At 35.6% G+C, this 22,945-nt stretch overlaps 1 protein-coding gene across 2 annotated transcripts in view; it reads left to right on the plus strand.

The window, feature by feature from the left end:
* The window catches only part of SLX4IP (SLX4 interacting protein), a 76,946-nt gene that overhangs the window by 4,797 nt on the left and 49,204 nt on the right, over positions 1 to 22,945 (plus strand). The gene's annotated exons all lie outside the window — the stretch shown is intronic.

The raw sequence follows: 22,945 nt of genomic DNA on the forward strand, positions 1-22,945 counted from the left end.
TCTCTCTTTCGAAGCAAACTTCTTGAATCGCTGCTGCATCATGGCAGAGTGTGTCTGAGGTCCACTGAAGGTTAAAATTGTGTAACTAAAAGTGATTAGTTGTGTAGTTAAAATCAGAAACTGCATAAATTCTCAGTGAAGCAATATTTGCTACCTGAAATAAAATTTAGGGTTGATTCTTCTATTAGTATAATCTTGCAATGTTATTTGTGTACTTCCCAGATAATCTAGGAGTTCCTGGTTTAAGGCATAGCGGTGTTCTTAAAATACTTATTATGCTTGACTTTTCATTTATGTGTTTTTTACCTCTTTTCCCATTTTTCAGGGAGTAGTTGTCTTACATCAGGTAAAATGCCTTTGCAGTTTATTTTGCACACAGTCTTTGACTTTTGTTTGTGTATCTGAAGAGTAATGCTTGTCAAAAACATACCACTTAATTTTTCTACTGTAGCTATATCAGCTTATCAATAAATAAAACTAATTGCGAAACCTTCTCTTTTGGACTTTCTCTTGTTTCCGTGTTCCCATATGTCTAGGGTAGTTTAGGTGATGCATACGTTTCAAAGTGATCAATACTTTATTCTCACAGAAATGCTTTTTCACATCATTTTCTTAAGAGAAGAGACTTCTTCCTCTGTGGATAAGCTTGGGTTTTTTGGAGGGCAGTTACAAAAACCTTCCTGACTGATTAGGCTGTGGAAGCTGTTGAAGCTTGGTTTTGTGGGTAACCAACCTGTTCAACAAGCAGAGCAGACACTTAATTTTTGTGTGCTATGTGTTCTTTTCCAAGGAAAACTACTGTAATTTAGTGGACGTTTGCTTTAATTTTTTTATCATTTAGCATTATTGTAAGCCTTAAATTGTTGATTGCTTGAGGGTAAGAATCACCTTCTACAGCTACATGAAAGGAGGTTGTAGTCTGGAGGGTGTTGGTCTCTTCTTCCAAGTAGCAAGTGATAAGAAGAGAGGAAATGGCCTCAAGTTGTGCCAGGAGAGGTTTAGGTTTGATATTGGGAAAAATTTCTTCACTTGGGAGGATTGTCGGGCATTGGAACATGCTACCCAGAGAAGTGGTTGAGGTGTTTAAAACACGTAGATGTGACACTTAGGGACATGGTTTAGTGGTGGACTTGGCAGTCCTTGGTTAACAGTCGGACTTGGTGATCTTAAAGGTCTTTTCCAACCTAAACAGTTCTATAATGTCTGTACTATCCATTGCTTCTGAATTGATATAGAAGTTAGGAGAAATATCTTAGATTTTGAGCACATCTGAGCTGATACTCTTGAGTCTATATGCCACTGATGTGGGTAACAACAGGAGCTAAGGCTGAAGGCATTGTTTTTCTCAGTTGAGAACTCTTGATATCATCAGTATTGAGTTCCCAAGAAGACAAGTGGTGTGAGTTGAAATATCATCACTAGATAAAAAACCTTAAGATATTTGATTACTGACCTGCCTTATTACAGCTTGCTGATCAGGCATAGACACTTTACTGGTGTTCAGCACGTACCCTGGCAGTCATTAAGCAGTTTAACATCGCTGAATATCTGAGCAAATGGATAGGTTCTTGTTGAGCATGCATTTGTAGGTAAGCAATATCACTGCAACTTTTGAGAGTGCCAGTAAGATACAGCTTTATTTTCTTTCTGGTAGCGTTTGAGAAACGGGGCTAAGTTTTTGCATGTACTGAATACTGAAAATTAACTTTGCCTTGACTAAAACATATCAAATATGTAATATAAATATGTGAAGAGCTGATTGGAATTTGTTTTGTGCACTGATGTGTGACATTTTACTTGTTAGATCAGGAATTTTATGTGTGAATTTTTGCTTCTTTACATTCACTGGATTTGTAGTTAATGTGAGTATTCCCTTTTGAAAGAGGATATAACTTTCACATATATTTTTCAAGAAATATCCCTGTGCAGAATATTCTCCATGAAAAGGCAGAGAATATTCTCACTCCCCTCTGCAGGGGAAGTATAGAAAATACTATAATCTTACATTTAGGTTCCTTGTGTTTGAACTTGATAGGAGTATTTCACTGCATCTGAAAATGTTTCATGCATGATGCCTGTCTTCTGCGTTCTCCACTTTTAAGTTTTTAGATTTTTGTAAGCATGTGTATGGTAATCTTTCTGATAAGAAAGTGAAAAATATAGCTTATCAGTCTTTCAAGTCTTAGCTGACTAGAATCTAATTAAGAGGAAAATACCTATATAGCGTATTCGCTTAACAACACGTATTCTATGCAAGAATCTCTGTGCTTCCAGTGTAATGGTCAGTTACTTTCAGTAGAGGGAGTAGTCGGCCTATTTTTGAAAGGCGAGCCTTGCTTGGTTTTATGGGCATTTAAGAGCGGTTGAAATAAAATAATTGATGGAGTAAAATAGCTTTAAACCTTAATACAAAAACTAAAGTTAGCTCCTAAACACACTTGTTTCACTTGCTAAGCGGCTGGATGCCATCGTGTTGTGATGTGCAATAGACAGTATTTTATGCAAGTTGATTTGATCAGCAATTTTAGATTTTAGGAAATATTGATACTTCATAAACTGTTGCATGGTAAAATACCCCAAATCTGGAAAACAATACATATGAATTTAATTAAGCTTTCTGTTTATGTTGCTAAAATATTTTACTGCTGTTCTGAGAAATAAATCTTAAGTTTAATTGGTGAGGCTTAAAGCAAAATCAAGACCTCTATATGGATTTGAAAAATAATATCACTAGGGCCTTGTTTAAAACCTTGGACAAACTAGAAAGAATTGCTCTTCCAGCATTGTGTAAATTTGACTTTATTCATGCCAAACTGCAGAACTAAATATAGTAGTTTTTATGGCTGTAATAGAAAAATTTCATTTACTGTTTTCTGCAGTTCGTTCATTTGCCAGACATTGAAGGCTTTGAGTTGTTACTACATTTCAATAGCTCAACTCAAAGGGAAGCTTTTCTTACTTTGCTGTTTCCTACTTTGAGAAATTAAGAACTCTGTTCTGTCTCAGATTTGTAGGCCTTTGCTAGCACATATCTTAGATTAAGATAATTATAGTTTCAGTGTTCCCTCTGGTCATCCAGCGTGCTCTGCAGTTGATTTTTCAGCAGTGTTCCTTGTTATAAATTTAAATTGCTGCATGCTGGAAGTACATATTAAATTTTTTGGTCCTTCCTACTTCAATCTTTTTGCTTGCTTTGAATTGCAAGTTCCTTTGAAACAGCATATTTTTCTGTTTTGTATTGGGAACAAAAATGGAAGTACTGGGTATGACTGGACAGAAAAATGACAGTACAACTATGTGTTCAATTTTCCCCTTCATTTTGCTTGTGTATGTATGTTGATGTGTCTTAATGTAATAGCGAAGGTATTGATTTATAATCAAAGGCATCTTAACATATGTCTTTGCATGTCTTAGAAGTGCTTCATGAAAGAAAGCGTGCATAGGAAGAATGTCGATTATAGGCCCTAACAGCAGGTAGAAGAAAATGGAAAGATGCCTTCCTGTCAGATCATATAGTAGGATGTATATACAGTGCTGTATGGGTCACTAGAGGATCTGCTCACAGACCTGGAGAAGGTGTTATTGTCTTTGGGCTGGAATAAGAAAATGAGCAGTTCATTTTGAAAGGGCCTTTTTTGACATTTCTGTGCGTGTTTAAAAATGTTAATAGATTTCTAATGCTAAAGCTCCACTGTATCTCTGGCCTTTTGAGTGCTTCCTATTTTTTTAGCTACCAGTTGAAATGTAATACAGTGATAGTATGTCGACAAAGATTTCTCTATCAGATATGTCTGTGTGGATAATTCTTAGGTGACATTCTTTAAGACAGCTTAAAGTTCACATTTCTGTGAAGTGTGTCCACTGAATTAATTAATCAATATTTTCGTAAATATTTAGCTCTGTGAGAAAGTGGTAGGTTTGCTGCTTCTTGCAAGTTGTTTGGATGGAAAAAAAACTAGGGAGAGGAGTAGTTTTTCTTATCTAATTTTTAATTTTTCTCTGACTCCATATAATGACTAATGGAGGATAGTAGGTGGATTTTAGTGTCATATTAAGTCCATGAATGCAGTGCCCCCAAGTAGAGAGTAAGAATAAGGATTGCTGTTTGTTTAAAGTATTTTTTCATATGTTGTGACTGTTGAGAGTTACTAGACTGATACTACAGATGTTTCTTTTGCATGCATAGTTTTGAACTGTTTAGCATACTGATTTCTAGTTTGAAAGGTAGGGATTTTTAGAATGCTTAGTCAAAATAACTAATAAATACGATATTTTTCTGATGTCCGTTTATTTTTCACCATTGTAAAACTAAGACATTTTTATGTGAAATTCCTGTAGTTGGAGTACTTACTAATGTTTCAATAGAAATGCGCTGAGGTTAAGTTTTCTACAATCAGACAGGATTTGTAAAAGTTCTCCACACTCATTAAAGGTTGTTGGTTTTTGTGTGTACTGTATGTTCTTACATTTGCTTTTGGGGTCTTTAAAAAACGAGAAATAGCTATATTAACCATTTAATGGTGGTTTTCTAGGTATGGTGTTCTAAAGCTACATTGCTCAGAACAGCTATATATACAGGTGGTTGGAATTGTTATTATTGAGTAGCATCACTCAGCTGTGGTGTTCATTTCTATATGAACTGATAAAAAATTGTAATTGTCTTAAAGGGCTTAAATGTCTTAAGGAGTTAACGAGGAACCTGGGGGAAAATACGGTTTAAAATAGGAAGCAGAAAACAAGAATACTGGCTGGAGGGACAGCTATCTAGTTTTCTTTAACTCTGCATTTAATTCCCGATTTCATGGGACCAGATACGAAAAGGCTGAAGTGATGAGTAAATAAGTTCCAGAAGAAAGAAAAAAGGAAGTTGGGAGGTAGAGCGTGGGGGGGGAAATTAAGTGTATGGTCTAATTCTAAACCTCCTGGAGTCAATGGAAGTTTCCTCACTGACCTCGGAGGATTAATTTTCAAGCCTAGGGAAATGATGAGTGGATGAAGAGTTGAGAGATTAAAGTGTTAGCAGAAGGAGAAAGGAACAGGAAGCCAAAAAGGATAAACATCAATAGTGGAAACACTGCTTTCATGGGGATCACTTCAAATAAGGCATAAAAGAATGATTCAACTTGCATTACTTTTTCTTTTAAATTTTTGGCAATTCAAATAAACTAATCTGATTAGTTTTAAAAGTTCAAGTTGTGGCATGAAATTAGACTTTTGCTAATTGTTAGCACTGTACTACTGTGACAGTGATATGGGATTCTAACACGCACCATACCGAGTAACACTATTATTTTTTTAGATGTAATTAATTCAAAGGTGTAATCTCCATGATAATTGCTGTGTGCTTATTCCTGATCAGCACTACCATATTTTACACCTTTACTGTTCTGCTTCTTGGAGTTCTTGGTGGTACTACCTGCCTGACCTGAGTCCAGCAGTGATGGAGGAAGGGATGGCAAACTTAGAAGCAAGACTTCAATCTCTCTGGGTCCAGCAAAACATCAGGGCTTAGCAGAGATGCTGCATGGGGTCACCAAATATCCTTAGGTCCTGGGAGAGGCTTCAGCTTGTGCTGTAGGTGAAATTTTTCAGTTCTTTCCAGTGAGTTCAGATGGAGGTTAGTAGGCTGGAAGGTAAAGGGATCCGCATTTCATATAATACCTGGTAATGTCTTGTACAAACAGTTTATTGATGCGGTGATGCAGTTTTTGGTCTTGAAGTTAATATCATGAAAATTTAATATAAATTTTTTTGTGTTATTTCATGTGGCTTCTCCTGACGTTGGACAATGTAAATGGATTCTGGTATATGGAAATTATCCGAATATTTGATACATGAACTTGTTCTGACTGGACCAAGGAGTAAAAGGGAGAAGAGAGACTGATGATACATTTTTATTCTTTTCTTATGTTTCATCCATGTGGTTCCCAACTTCCTTAAAAGGAGTCTATTTTTAAAAGCAAAATTATTGCTTGGTTTCAAGTTTCTGGACATTTTGTGATCACCGCAGCACTTATTCAACCATGACTTTGCAGTATTGTTCTTGACTCAATAGCCAAACTTTTCCTTAAATAATGGTACCACAGGACATGGCACCCTGTTTTGGTATCCTGCTGCAGTCATTGCTAAGCATGGGCCCTGATGACGCTCAACTATTGTGAAAACCCTTTAAACTGCTGACAAAATGATGACTCATGGTCACCTGATGAAAACAGATTCATTACCATGACTGCGGAAACTTCAGATCCCATGAAAGTGTTTCACTTCCCACACTAGTTCTTCTAAAAGGGATGATGATGCAGTTATTTTCTAACAGTTGACAGCTGCTCAATTAAGCTGCGACAGTGTGGTTGGCAAAAACGATAAATTCCAGACTCTTTTAATAATAGTTTAAGGAACTAAAAATCTGTATGAGCTGTGAAGAAGTCATCAGCATTATTTGCAGTGTTACTTGGAGTGTTTTCTGATCGAATTATACATCTTAGATTTCATTTACCGCTACTGAATTAAGTTGTTCTTATAGTGGATCTGACCCAAACCTCACTGAAGTCAATGGGCTTTGGATCTGAGCCTGTAGGAGTGTGTTGGCAGCACACTGAAACCAAGGACATGCTAATTTATTTCATTAGCAGCCTTCCACAGTTCAATTTATCTGTCTTTTAAAGATCCAGTCTGTCTATAATGTTAATGTCTAAACAAGTTAGATTGGAAAAATATTGAAACATGATACTTTTAATTAATAAAATATAAATTGGTTTTTGTTTCAATATGGAAAGAAAAAAATGGAAAACCCTGTGTTGCCAAGTTGTGATTAGCCAGGTGCTGTGAAAAGATGGATAAAGTGAAAATAGAATTATGGAAAAAAAAAAAAAAAAGTAAAATTAGACTTCAGGTGCGTATGATTCTGTGTTATAAAGCAGAGAAAGGTGCTCAACAAGTAACAGAATGTAAGGTAGTGTGGAATGGTATATTCACTCTTAAATGATCTGCTGGTGATTTTTGTCTTACACCAGTTTCCCTCTTTTGACTGGAAATATTTCAAGCTTGAAATGTTGAGAGACATCATGCTTAAGAAAATAAAAATATTATGAAGTGATTTCAAATGTGTATGAGTGAAACGTTTGCTGGAATGGATAATGTTGGGGTGTGTATGGGACCAATATAAAAATATTCTTTTATCTTTCTTTTTGAACAGATGTTGACTAAGTAAAATTCATGCTTTAAAATTTAGCATGTGGACTCCTACAGGTTTGGTTTTCTTTAAGTTCATTTTGGTTCTTTTTCCATTTATTTTCTTGATGATCAAACCTAGATGCTGTGCTAAAAACTGAGACTCCTCTAGTTTGAAAAAGAATGGTGTGATTAGAAAGGAATATTAATTTTAGATGTTAAGAAAAAAACCCATAGAAGCGAGATAAATTTCTTAGCTACTGTAATATCAGTCATACAAACTATGTCAACAAATTACATATGGGAAATTCATGGTTTACTTTTATTGTTGGTGGTGTTTGGGGCTTTTTTGTTTGTTTAATCCCTGAATCCCTCTCCACCATTTTCATTACCACAAGCAGTGTGGTAATGAGTCAAAAAGTTGCAGATTCAATAAAGAAATTTAGTAATGATGTCAGAAATACATTTGAAAAACAAACTACAACATGGAGTGGAGCGGTATCTTAATTGACAAAAATACCCTCTTACTGCAGAGGGCAAATTCTGTCGAGTTTGTCCATGTTATTCTGGCCCTTCTACTGGTTTTTATTGTTCTATCCTTCTGTTTTTTAGCGGAGTCTGTCTGGTTTTTGCCTTCATGTGATATTGCTTGGCCAAATGAACAGGAAGAATAAACACCTTTATGTGGTGAATTGAAATCAGATTAGCTCTGTAGGGTCATTTAGTCAGACAAAGAAATGGTAAATGAAGATTGGTCTTTCCATGCTGTGATTTCTGTACCTTTGCATGTCATATAAACCTATTTTTAATTTACCTGCCTCATAGAATGGAGTATTTTTAATGAGGCCTATACAAAAGGCAACTCTGCCTTCTTACTGAGAAACAATATTTGCTGAGAGATTTTCACTTGGGAAAGTGGGAAAATAATAGTTTGTGGTCTTGATCATGTGCAGATGGTTTTGAAACAAAGTCTTAACTTGAGGGATTTGAGTGCTTCAAGATGATATTTTCCTGTTGGCTGTGAACACTTTGCCAGGGAAGTACGGTCCATTTATGAAGCCTTCAGAGCAAGCGTCATCTTTCTTGGTTTTGTACTTTCTTGTCTTTGTAACTCTTTTCATTGAGGCTTCTTTGCTATTTCTGTTATCTGTGCGTTCTACAGACAGAACCTCTTTCGTGGCATCCTGAATCTACAAGCTTCAGCAAAACAAAGATTTTATTCCTTTTTCTGTGTCATTTGCCATGTACATATTATATAGCATTTAGGTGGAGAATCACCGTAAAGATGTTGCATCAAATGCTCATTGAAGAACAGTTAATTGTTAGTCTTGAGGAAGAGAGAGGAAAAAACCAGAAGGAAGAATGACATAATTATCGCTGGTTTCCACACAACAAAGTGTGGCACAGCCACACAACATTTTCTCAGCTTTTTCATATTGTTGGTGACTCCATCCTTGTGCAATAACTGAACTCAGCTTTATCCCATGTCCAAGGTTCACTTCGCATAGCCTGGCTTAGTTTCCAAGAAGTAATAAGGTGCTGGTAGATCTGCCTCCACTCAGCTGGTGAAACAATGGTTTATAGAAGATACACTTAAAATACAACCTTTCAAGTTCAAGCCAATATTCTCCTGTTTCAAACTCAGAGGGTCGTCTTTGTTCATTGAACGTACCAGTGATTTAATAGTATTCATAATTAACCAAATATATATGGTTGTGGTTTATCCTGCTTAGTATCACACAGATAAAGGCTGATAGAAGTGAATAGCTCTGAACATAAAATATTTGCTGAACTAAAGAGTTAGGAAAGAGCCAAGTCTTGGGCCATTAAAGAGGATCTGTTCAATGCCAAGATCTCAGGATTTGACAGTTGATAGGATCATGCAGTATATAACTTTTCCTTCTTTATTTTGACATTCCTGTAGTATAAAAGTAAGGGGAGTAATATAAGTAGCTGTACATAGTACATTGCCTTGCCATAAGAAGGTAATCTTCACTAGTTGAAGACAAGCTCACAAGAGTTATGCCCTTTGTGGTATTGCGTATAAGTCTCTGGTTTTTATTTTCCTGGCTGTTGAAATTGTCACGTAGTTGCAATCCATATCTCAGGTAATTTATAAACAATTTAGATGATAGGAGTAATTCTGACATGTCAAAAATTGAAAAACAAGTCCACAAAACAATCGAGCAAAAACACATTCTCACCTCAAGTGCTGAGTACTGAGTGTTTGCAGGATGATATGAAATAGACTGAATAGCAGTGACTGGTGATTAAATCATCATTGGCTGCCAGGGGCATCCCAGAGGAGAGAAATCTTACAGGAGGATTTGGAATGAAAGAACAACTTTGGTTTATAGATTTCTTCAGAAATTTGTTAGAATTTGTAATTAATTTTAAATCGTTCTCCAAGAGGCATAAATTGACGTATAAAATTGAATATTTTATTTTGCTTTTATTGTTTTGTGAAAACAATGATCTTAAAAGGCTTCAAAATGTGTTAAGGAGAATATTTCTTTGCCTGTATTCTTTCTTCACCCTGATAATTGGCAGGAATTGTGATTTGATTTGCAGAATGTTTGGAGGGTACAACTAGGGGCACTTGCTGATTATGAACTGAAAAGATATTTAGTTACAGATACTCAGCATAATTCTACATAGTTCAGAAAACTCTTTGCTAATTTGAGGCCATTTTTCTGTAGGGCTGTTGAGGTGGTTCATATCTCGTTGTTGTTGTTTTAGAGAAGCCTACATTATTAAGCATGTAGGAACTGTTGGGATTTAGTCTGTTTTTTTGTGCACTACTATTTGAACTACAATACAGATTTGGGAAGGAAAAATCCAGTGATGAAGAATGCAGTTAAAAATATTGTAAATTCAGAAGTGAAATGATGTTCAGATCTCATTAGAACCTTTTTGTTTGAGTATCTCTTGAAAGCATCAAGAAATCTCACAGTATTTAAAGCTGAACACCTAGAAAATCACTTAAAGCTCTGTTGTGACAAGGTGAGTCAACTGTTATTCATGTGCTGTTACAAGACAGCATTCCTGCTCCAAGCAAAGAAAATGTAGGTGGCAAAATATTAATACAATTTCCAGATTTCTGAGTTGGCCAGGCCATTGGATCTGTAGCAAAGTGTTATGAATACCGCTGATGATCACAGATTGTTAAAACATAATAGAAAGTCTCATCTTCCCAGTGGACTACAAATTAAAAGTAGGAGGAGAAAATACTGCTGGAATTGCCAGCAGCATTGCTTGTCATGTTCTTTGGAGCCCCCCGTGTAAGCAGAGCCTCACCTCACATTCTGTTACTCTGCCTGTTTGGGATTCCTCCTTTAGATGGAGACATTAGGAAAAGTAGATTGTCAAACACTTTAGCCCTTTTCTTTTAATTAAGAAGCAAAAAGTGCAGAACTTCAATGTCACCATTCACTCTCATTAGCTGTGGGCTCTTTTACGGAGTTTTTTGAAATTATGTGTAAATAGTAATACAGAACTTATGCCTGCTCTTTGGAGAGGTACAGGTGTTCCTGGAATAACTTCAGCTTGCATCTTCCTCCTGAGTATTTCTATTTCAGGTAAGAACAGGTTGTGTCCGTAACACCAGACTTTATCTACATAGATACTAGTGGCTTCATATTGATGCAAATCATAGTTTCAGAATAGGCAACATACTGGTATTTAAGAGGGTAAGCTGTGAACATCTACTGTATAGTAATGCCCACATCAAAATCTTCTCTGCTGCTGGTGGCTGTCATCATATTGGTACTTGATGTTGAAATATGACTTCTTTCTCTTTGGATTGCCGCACAGATTTAGTGGTTAGACCTTGATCAGCCAGTGGTGTGCTTATTTCTCTAATTCAACCATCTGCAAATCAGTTCAGTGATCCTCAAAACATTCAGATCAGTTCATTTGCCTTTTCAGTAATAGTTTGGTTCTCTTTGCTACATGTTTACATGTTGAAGTATTAAGACATTAGTCCAAAATCTATTAAAATACAATGTAGTTTAAATGCAATGCACGTGAGCAGGTGATGGGATTGGAATGATTACGCTGCCATCTAAACAGAAAGAAAATCTGTCACTGAATACTTGTGTATTCTGGAGTTTCCCGCTGTGACTTCCATAGGAAGCTTCTTCAATCTGATTTGATACAGAATAAATTATCAGGTCTTTCTTTGTAGTTTGCAGCTGTCTTTAGCCAATCCATTGATATTTCTGGACTAGAGCAAAAGCTGAATGTTTGCAAATAGTTCCACATTGAAGAAATAAATAGCATAAAGCTTTATTTAGCTAAAAAAAGAGAAAGTCCAGTCATGGTGGGGCAGGCTTCTCAGCCATGAGAAGGCCTGTGTTCTAGACTTCATCCAGCTTTGAGCCTGACTGGCCAGTACAGATGTGGTAATCAAGTGATGCTGCTTGGTTTGTTCCTGCCTGGTGTGGTCTAACTAACTAGTCCTCCTCTTCAGAGACAGAGAAATGGCAAGTGGTGTTAGTTCCTTTGGTTGTGCCTAGTTACAGAGCCATGCTGCTTCCTTTGAGGAAACTCAGAAGAACCCCTTTCAAGGGTCACTTAGTGTTTATTTTTATAGTGAATTACCCTCCATACATATTTCTTTTCTAATGACTTTCTGATCATTTCTCTAATTTGGGAAGCATGCTTTTAAAGACTTTTGGTGACATGTTTGTTTTTCTTAAATACTTATGGAACAGAAACACAACCTTATGAGGCATGTGTGTCCCCAATGGAATTAGAGTCGTCCCACAGTATTAATTCTGTCCATCCACTATATCTCTGAATTTTTCTAACTTTAATGCTGTGATTTTAGAGAAGAAACTGTTTTGAAGAACCTTGCTTTCCGTGCACATGTTAAAAATATAAATAGGGTATAAGGATATGGAGAACTTAATACGCAATTTCTCCTTTCCCCTTCCTTCCCATACGTGCAAATGAACATTCTTTGTAACAGCCTCGTACTTTCAATCTGTCTTTTTTTTCAGCGAGGTGGGTAGTGGGGTTCACAGATGCTGCAAAGTTGATGGCCTCTGCTTTTGATTCCTGGTTGTGGGAGAAAAATCTCAATGAGCCTGAAAAATATTGAGAATTCTTGCATTGTCTTGTATTGAGTGACTGAGGAACATATTTTTGATTTATACTGCATACTCACCTTTTAAAATTGTTTTATTTCTAGACATAGAATGGGAAGAAGGGATGGGTTGATAGGCTTTAGCTGTGACAGTCTTAAGATACAAGTGTGTGAATCATAAAGCTACTAATTGATCACCCTGTGTTGCAGGTGGCTTACATCTCCTTTTCCCTAATGGTTTCACAGTGCTCTCCTGGTAAACCATGAGAGCAACAGGGCTTTGGTTTTTATGAAAACAAAGTTACCAGTAGTTGCAGAAGACTTTCCGGTAATTTCTAAGGAAATTAGCCACCCTGATTTACAGCAAAAATTTGGTAAAAATCAGCAAATTGGCAATTTAAAACATGAATGTGCTAGAGCTGTGATATTGAAGTTACCATTGTAATAAAAATTATAATAATTTAATACATTGTATGTACTAAGAGAATATGAGTAGAGGTACCATAGTTTCAGAATGTCTTGGTTTTTAATGTTGATGATGTTTGTCATTTCTAATTTCTTGATTTTTTTTTTCCCTAAATATTTTCCTTTTTAAACAATGTAAAGGGAAGAAAAAGTAACTTCTGTGAAAAAATAGTAATTTGTTTACTTTCAGAAAAAGCTTTATTTCAATTTCTTTATTAATAACTTTGATAAAGGGGTAAAAATGTAGGTAGATGTATGTTGTAACACTCACTTTAAGAAACTTAAATCTCAGTGCTTCTAATATTGGCCGCCTGGCATTCATTGCAAGTATAGTAGATTATTTCATGCTGCTTCTCTTTATATTCATGGTTATGATACTGAACTGTTAAGACCACACACAGACAACTAGGTCTCTAGCCACTTACGCATGTAAACAGTCTGGCTTTTTACAAAGTGGAAAAATATTTCTTGTGCAGTATTTTAACATGATCAGCATGTTAAGGCTCAATCTGCAACTGTGTCAACATTTCTTTGGCTGTAACCATTAATTCTGTAGCCTCTTGATAATATGTAAAATGTGAAACTGGTTTGTTTACTAGTGGGATTTGTCAGCAATTACTGTCTGCATTTAGATTAGTACTTTCAAATAGATAATAGATCAAAGAATTATTTTGCATAATCACTCTGGTTTTAGTAAAACAAAGGATTTTTTTTTTTTTTGCTGGCTTTGTGCTCTTTAAAGGAACATTGGAGTAATAAATGTCATGAATCTTGTTCTTATATCTGTTTGATGTCAGTAGGTAGAGGTACAATAAATTAAATAAGATTCTGTATCTACTATTTGATGTGAATTTAGTTATAGGACAGGAACGTACATCTCTTTCAGAGAGATGAGACCTGGCTTGGCTTCAACACAGCTAGGATTTTTTTTAATTAATTACTTCATGGTTTTGGCATTCTTATTACTGTTAGTAACTGCAAGTGCAGTGGTCATGTGCAATATCATTTAAGCACCGCATCATCTTAATCACAAAGAACTGTGAAGACCACAAGTTCCGATAGGTTGTTCTTCATTGTTTGTCATATGGAGCTAATAACAGTAAGATTGCATGGAAGCGTTTTTATGGACATCCTATCTAGTAAAATAATAGATGTTAATAAATGTCTTTATTAATATATTTAGGAATTTAGCTTCAGGGTGTCTTTGAGTTTTTATAGGTAACAAAAAACCCAAATAACCTCCCAAACTTACTAGATATATCTACAGAACATTGGTAAGGATTTTGTTGTTGTTTACTTAGAAATAGACTGTATAATCACTAACTAAAACTTGCCACTGCTCCTAAGAAATTTGCCATTAATAAATTCCGTAATCTCAGTTACACTTTGTTAAAATATTCCACCTGAGCTTTTCTTGTCAGTTTGTACAAATCTAAGTATTTTTTTTCCTAGAAGAGATGAAAATAACAGCATGGTATGGAATACACAGCAGTCCACGACGCTGCTGCTTTAAAATCTCAAAATACAGACAGAATTACAATGTGGATGAGCTAAATTATTGGAGGAAGATTCAGTTTTAGGAGTCGTCAGCTGACAGAATAAGTTACATTATGAAACTGTTAAAAGGCAAACCTGTGTTTTTTAAAGTCACTATTATAAAGTATTTAATAAATGTGTCACTATTACTTCAGTTAGTAAAGCTTTCAATTTGTAGATCACTGTCCTTTCATTTTTAAGACTTAAATGCTCTTTCATGCTTAAATTCTGTTATTGAATATGACTCCAACCAGATGTTTTGGAAGTGCTGAAATTTCAATTAATTTTTTGCCCAGTAAAACCCAAACATACCGTTCTCCCAAACATTATATGAACAAAGAGAATCAATGTGTTTCATCATTCCTGTTCAGCTTTCTGGCCCAGCTTCATTTCTGTTGATAAACGATAAGTATAAATTACAAAGTGAGGCAGCAAATGATCTTTATCTATTAGTTGAAACTAAATTCTTGGTCCTACTTTTGGTTTCTGGGATTTTAAACATTTAGCTTAAGTTGTGAGTTTTGTGAGAAGAATTTCTTTAGTACAGTAATTAGAACACAATTATTTTTTTCCAGAACCAATAGATCTTCTTGCTACATGTGATGGCATAGGAAGGGAGCTCCTTTAAAACTGTTGCTAACCATTTTTTTTCTTTCCTTCCCAATGTCAACTGACAACATGTTTGGACTGTTCAGTGTATGTACATATTGTGTAGTGTTTATATAATGTTTTTATATTAATGTATATACTAATACATATTTTAAAAAGGAAGTGAATTTTAATTTTTTAGGGTTTTCCCTGCAAATGGTAAATTTTGGACACACGAGCTGTGTATTGTAGTTTGGATGGTAACAAATCATGGGTTTTAAGAAGCAACAGTAGTTGTAAGTCAAGTTTTGTGATGAGCCCTTTGCCATTGCTTTGGAAATCTCTCCATCAAGTTACACACATCTGGGAAAATCGGTTTACATTTGTTCAGTAGATTCCTTTTTTTGTTAAGAAAACCCTCTACAAAGAGTAAATTTCCTGTGATCTTAGTGGCCCTTGCTGGGCTGGAGAGTAGAAGGGTGAAGATGGAGTCTGTCTAATTGGAAAGTGAAGAAGAGAAAGGGTGGGATGACCTACTTGAACAAAACAAAACAAAAAAGTGGTAATGGCTTGATAATGAGATGAGGATTAGAAGCAGTGAAGGATATTCAAACCCATGGAATATCTTGAGTGACAAGATTAATTTTTGCTGGTCAAAAGACTGGTTTGGGCAGCTTGAAATACGGAAGAGTTTAGGAATGTCTAGATGCTGGAAAGTTTCAGTTTTGGGGGATGATGAGCACAATTGTCTACTTTATATTCTGTGCTCGCCTTTGCACTCTGGAAGGAAAACCCAGAGCCCCTGAACTGAGACAAAGTCAGAAAATGTTTTATCCTTCAGTACTAATCCAAAGAAAGGGTGATGCTTTACTGAAGGTTAATTGTATTGGTTTAATTGGTGGACACTTCTGTGGTGCTTCCAATCCTGCTAATTTCCCTGTGGGACTCAGTGTGTCACCATATGGTAGATTTTACTTAATCAGTTTTCCACCTGCCCTTACCAAGGTTGTATTCAGAAACTGTTTAGCTTAACAAATCTACCTGCATCACACATGCTACCCATGGCCTTTTTTGAAGCCTTTCAGTGGTATATTGTGACACTGCTTCTTAAAAAGGGTTTGATTTTTTTTTTTTAAATTGAAAATCTGGATTAATAGATTTTTTTAAATTACGTTTTTGTCCTAACAAACATTTAGTCCAAAAAGTGTGTATTTCCCTTAATAGCTCTGAAATGCTTATAAATTTGCCTGAATATTTCAAAAAATGCTTGATTGATAAAATTGCGGATTTTTTTGTAAACTGTTGTTGGTCATTGTTTTTATGAAGCATCAAATCTAAAATTTTCACCTGTGAAAGGCCTTTCACTGTATACTATCAGTTAACTTTATTTTTTTGGTAGTTATGCTTATTGAGCTATTCATGACTTCACTGTATAGTTTCAAGAAGATGTAGCTTGTGAAGCAAAGAATGGCTTTCAATTTTTAGTGTAGCTGTTTCAGAGTCATCTTCAGCCTAATGAAAGAAGGTTGAAGGCCATACTGAAAAACTTTAAAGCCATCAAGATTTGGAGCATCTAGCACTTTCATCATATGATAATAATTAATATTAATGAATTAAAATGTTTACACACCCTTGTCTCTAGCATTTTCTTTAATGTTAATTACAGTAGATCACATAAATTCATTCTTGGTGTCAGATAAGTAAGGAAATATTTCCTCTTCATGTAACTGTGTCCCGTAGCAACGTAGTAGGTCTTATTAGTTGATTAATAACATGTATTTTTGCTGTGTTTGCTATATAGAAAAGCTTGTCTTTCTGTCTGTTTAAAAAGCTTTGTTACGAAGTTCAACTAAAAATTAATATAAAGATATCAATACATGTCTCTATGTAAGTGTAATGAAGCTTAACAGCATTCTCGGACATGTGAAATCAAAGTTCTTTTTTTCTGTCTTCCTCTTGCTAATGTGAATCAGATAAAATGGACAGTGTGGTCACTTGTTTCTGGCTCTGTGGTACTCGGCATTCCTGATGTCCAGAACTGTCATCTGTCACGTGCTGTCATCTCTGTTTCTTCATTTCTTTTGACAAAGATAGTTGGGAGGCTTGCATACTTAATTTATAAAGTGTGGTCTTTCCTGCATTGGCTTTTTAAAAAGATGCAGATGTGTAGGAAGTGAAAACTCAACCATAGCAATGCAGCTTTGCTGATATTGTTGAAGATCCGTAGTTGAGTCTTATCAGCCTTTGTCTTTGGTAGGTGATTTTTGTAACATGTTAGAGTCCATCCTTTGGTTTTGCTCCTTTTCACACTTGCAGTTGTAGTTTTTTTTATTAAACCAATGCAATCACTTTATATTAGTAGCATCGATCATCAGGTGTGTTAATGTAAAATTTCTGACTACTGGTAGGCATTGCTTAAGTTCTATCAGAAATGTTATTGCTGGATACAAAGAGGCCTTTCCATCTCATCAACCTGTCTTTTTCAACTTTGTGGGTTTCCAATAACATGGGTACAGGTGAATATTGCAAGAGGAAGAAAAGGAACTTTATGACCTGTAATATGATCTGTCTGTTGGAAGAATGCTTCGTAAATCTGTGTATCTACTGCCCGCAGAGGTTAAAACCTTTACACAGGATACTACTGTTTCACTGCCTTTAGAGGAAAAGGGAAATATATTCCCTAAAAATCACCCTGAAATTAATGTCTGAATGTCTTGAGCGAAATGCCAGTGGATTTCTGCTATTGAAGCTGATTGCAAAGCTTTAAAATGTTAGAGTTGCATGTTTTCTGGGATTATTATCAATCTTATTCAACTGTTTTAAAAATTTAATCAGGAATATGAAACTTCTACTGGATCTGCTTGTTTTTATGTATTGGCAAGTTTAAAGATCCGGAAGGATATGTTTTGTCTTCCAGTACAAGTTGTCTCTAGGTGTGTCTGTAAACCCTTTCTGCATCTGTGCAGAGATGTTACAATGGCAAAATTTGACCTTGTCTTTTAAAATCTCTCCTTTTCCAATGCTGCTGCTATTGTTGGTATCCTTTGTTTCTGTAGCCAAGATGAATTTTTTTAATGACATTAAAACAACCAACATCTTTCTTCTTAAGCAGCTGTAACCGGAAATACATATGGGAATTTTTATTTGTTAAAAGGGATTGTGAAAAGAAATTAGTTAAACATAATGCGACAGTGTAAAGATCTTAAAAAGAACTGCTGGATTGTGCCAAATTGCTCTTTAGTTCTACTGTTCCTATATGAGTAAAAGTGCTATTGGCAGAAATGGCTTATATATGTTGATTCATGGAGAATTTCTAAAATGTTTAACACTTGTAATACTAAACTGTAAGCAGTTATTCTTTAATTTCCAATGCATATTGAGAGTGCTTTTTAAAAATCAATGGAAAGCAGATCTAAATACAGATTTTATAACATTAAAACTTCGATGGAAAAGACTCTGGCAGGTTATGTTTCTTTCATATTTCTGTGTTTCCTTTGAAAGACAAACTTTCCCAGATGGTCATTGCCGGGTACTGAATGTGACCAGTAATTTTATGTAAGCATTTAAGTTCATAGCCCCGGTCAGAATTCTTTATTTGGGTATTGGATTCTTTGCAAAGGATTTTTACCACTATCTTTACACTGTTAAATGAATGGAAGTTGAGAATAAGATTATCTGCAAGGTCATAGTGAAAGTTAGAGCATGATAGACAAAGTATCCTCACTGAGGTTGGAACTAGAAATAAACAGACAAAGGAAAGTATATGGCCATACTGATAGTTATAAATTAAGTGTCAAGGTTTCAAATCTGGGAAAGTATCATCAGAATTTATAAAGTTCTATTTAAATAGACCATTTTCCTCACTTTAGACATCTGTTACTGGTTATTGTTTGAGTGACCACCATGTACATTATACAAAAAGGAATGTGTTTTTTGTAAGATCTCTGCTAATGTGGCAGATAAAATCCCAGTGTTTGATAGCAGTGCCAAAGGGCAAAGAGGTGCTGAGCAATATTCCTCATCTTTACCATAACTTTCCTTCCTGGAAAAACAGGCTTTGACAGTGGGAAAATGAAGACTGAGATAAGGAGAGGTGGAAAGAGGCTTGGGAACTGAGAGTGATATAGACCAGAACTGTACTTGAGCAAGCAGGGGGGAAAAAAAGGTCTTCTCTTGTGCTGATGCACCAATAATTATTTTTTGTTGATTACAAATTTGAGTTATAGCTCCTGAGTATGGTAATAAATTAAAAGGACTAACAAGTTAAGAACCAGTTGTTTTTCTTGGCATGTAGTGTAAACTGGGCCTAGTTTTTACAGCTCTGGTGACTGATAGTTGACTTTTTCTAAAGAAAAATGCTCTGTTTTTATTAGTGCAAAATGCTGTATCACTTGCAGAATTTCATTTTTCAGAGGAGCAAAATCAAAACTGATGAAAATTATTTACCCCTTGAGGGATATGAAGCAGTTGACAGTTGTCTTGTGATTACAAGCATCAAATTGCAATGCAGCAGGTAGGGATGTTGCATGTAAACTGTATTTCTTTCCCCCTTGCAGAGCTAAGCAGGTAGATAAAGGTTACGGAAAATTAGGTGTACTGGAGACATATTAAATAATGCAGTTTTAGTTTTCTATTTCAACATATTGCTAGACAGACTTAAAACATTACAATTAAGCAAGATTTAATTCACCTAGGTGGCATCTTAGAGGCTCATTATTAGATGGCATACCTTGCTTCACTGAGCTGCTTTCTTCTGTCAGTTTTATTATAGCACTCACCTATGTACAAGATCCATTAAGGAAGAATTGTGACCTTGGCAGGCACAAAGAAAGTCTTGAATGGTGAACTGATAATAGTGAAAAATGTCATGAAGTGTTGCAAATTTTTGAGATAGGCTTACTGATAGAGCAAGGAGAAAAATAATCTGATAGATTTAGAGATATATGTGGTATTGGTTAGAAAATTATAAAAATAAAAATGCTAAGGGACTGTTTCACACAAGATTATCACCTTATGTACAGAAGGTGGGTTTTTTTCAGCACTTCGCTTCAGTTTGGGGGAATCTGGAAGAAGAGTGGAGCAGAATTAGTCTGAGGGAGAGAGCACCAGCTTGAGTAGGATTGTATATTTGTACCAAACAGGAGAAGGTAGTAAGATGCATTCGCAGAGTTTTGCTGTTTACTAAGGTGTTATTAAAAAGCTGGCATTTTTGAAACAGATACATTACCTTTGAAAACTGATGTTCCGGTTTTGCAGTGTTCTTAGCTGTAAAAGAAGCAATGAGTATTAATATAGTTATTTATTCTAATTAATTGGTACTCTGCACTGGAATAAGTGAACAGAAAGCCACATTTTAGCATCTGTGTTAATAATAAACTTTGGTAAATCTTGTTTTGTTTTGTTTTAAACTATGCTAATTCTGTATATTTGAGAGTGCCTTGTATGATAGGACTTGAAAGTCATCAGATCAATGTCTAACACCTGTAGCAGGCAAATTAGCACAAACTCCATTAAGGCAGAATGAATGGATATACAGATTTGTGTAGTACATTGGAAAAAGTCAAAACGCCCATTGTAAGAGAAGTTATGCATCACAGCCCTCTGGCTTCTTTACATGAACTGGCAAGGGTAAGGAACAAGGAAATCTGGGTGCTATAACCTGTTTAGGTTCTCCAAAAGTGATTGACAAGGTGCCTCACGAAGGTTGCTTTGAGCTGAAAAAGACGGTCCTTACATAGACCGCCTGACTAAAGGATAAAGAGAGATGGAGGCAATACTGGAGTCAAACTCTGGGGTGGACACTGCTTGTATTTGTAAATGACCTGGGAACGGAGCTGAATAAGAAGGCTTACAGTGAAGTATTGCAAAAACCTCAGATCGCTGATTGTCTAGTCAATAAAGTGACATACCTCTGTAAATGCCATGTGTGTGCGCATGAGGGAAAACTGGTCCAAACTTATAGGCACAGGTGATGGGTTCTGAATAAAGGACCACCACACAAGAATGACTTCTTGAAGTTTATAGTGTTTTCTGAAAGCATCAGCTCAATTCACAGCAGCACTTTAAAAAGCCAAGTCTATTTGGGGAATTATTAGTAACAGTGTTATCATTCACCTAGTGGAATTAAAGAGAATTAGTGTGGAACTTCTTCAGTGTAAGAAACAATTTAACAGTCTTCAGCCTGGAAGAGAAAAAGCTGGACGTGAGTGGGTGGGGAATAATAGTGGTCTATTCAATCATGCATGGTGGGAAGAGATAAATATGACTGTTTGTTCTAATTTAACAACTGAGGGTATTTAGTTAAACCAACATGATAATTTGAGATGAACTACAAGATATGATTCCTCCTGTGCATGTTATCGGTTTGTGGGACAGCTTGCCACACGATATTGTGGATGCAAAAATTCATGCAGTTTTATATAAGAAAACAATCACCGATGACTTCTAAATACAACTATAGCCTATGGGATAGAAACAGATTGCCAAATGTCTTAATACATCTACTGAGGAAAGTATTATTATTATTTGCTTGCCTTTTTTTACCTTTTCCTGTAGACATCTACTACTAGTTGCTGTCAGAGCATGGGGGTCATTGTGGGCCTTTGGATTGATCCAATATAGCTTTTTATGTATTTAAAGTGTACATTTTGTTACATAAAATCAACACTATTTATCATTTTAAGTGATTTTAATGTTTTCCACATGTGTTAGGATTGCTGCTAATTATCACAGGAATTTGACTTTTATGAACATAATTGTGGGAAATATTTCCCACATATTCCCAATTAGTAATATAATCCAGGGAAAATTAAAATAAAGAAATTGCTTAGAAATTTAAAGTTTCAACTTTTAAAAAATGCCTTCCTAAATATCAGTTGAAATCCTAGGTATGGATAGTCCTTTTTAACATTACTAAAATGATCTTTTTCTTTGAGGCAACAGCTTTTTTGGTCTCAGTGAAACACACAAATATTTTTTTGAGAATAATTGAGTCCTTCTTGCCATTCCCCTCCTCACATCTTTAATACAGGACTTCTCTGAAATCTTGGCAGCATGTTGTTTCTATTATACTTCATAATAGGTGAAAATGAGCAGTGGGTTACCCATACTGTCTGTACCTTATATTAAAACCAAGTGCGTTCCCTTGGGTTTTCATGACTTGATTGACCATATGTGAATATAATACACATCGATGCACTTAGTGTGAAAAAGAATAACAGAAAGTGACAAAACCATTATAGATTAAACTACACTTGTGTAAAATATACACAGTTTGTTTCTTTCTGTGTCCTTTCAATGTTTGTTTTCATGTTAAGAACAATCACGCTTAGTTTGGATTTTCTTTTTCCCCTAGTGGAAGGGACTTGAGTTGATCAACTCATTTATACAAACCTTTAGAAGAAAAATAGTAAGCAATTTGCACACACCCCCCCCCCAACCTAAGAAATTGAATTGTAGAAAGAGGAATATTGGTATTGAGTCACTTGTCTCTTTTTTTTGGGTTACAAATTTTTGAAGTGCCTGCTAGGGGCATGTAAATCCTGATTAACGTGTATGATCTAATTCTGGATGCATCCGCCTGCCTTAGAGATAGATGATGCATTAGTGTGTGCCTCCCGAAGGCCTGATGTTGGAACAGAGTCAGGACTTCTTCACGTGATTTAAGTTAAGATCTGCTCATCCACCACCTGCTTTTCATTCCCCTAGTCTCCTCCCAGAGGTTACCACTCCTTAAGTTTGCTAGGAGAGATATATGAATAGTCATTCCCTGTTTATTTCTATCAAACTCAGTAGTTTTTAGTACGCAGGTTAAGTTTGAAGCCTTTCTGGTGGCAAACACCTCCACCTGGATTCAGTGGTACACTTCACAACTTGTTCTTGCTTGTTGCTAACTCTTCAGTGTTCAACTATGTTAATATGTTACGTATTTTTACAAATCAGTCATTTCTCCTATTCCTTTTGTATCCTTTTTTCTTTTTATTTATGCACAAAGTCCATTTATTATATATACTGTGTTCAATGCCGGATGAAAACAAATTGTTCCCTTGGACATTAGGAAAAAATAATCCTTCGCTTTCCAGCTAGTAATTCCTTGAA

The sequence above is a fragment of the Patagioenas fasciata genome, chromosome 3 (genome assembly GCF_037038585.1).
Source record: "Patagioenas fasciata isolate bPatFas1 chromosome 3, bPatFas1.hap1, whole genome shotgun sequence".
NCBI lineage: Eukaryota > Metazoa > Chordata > Aves > Columbiformes > Columbidae > Patagioenas > Patagioenas fasciata.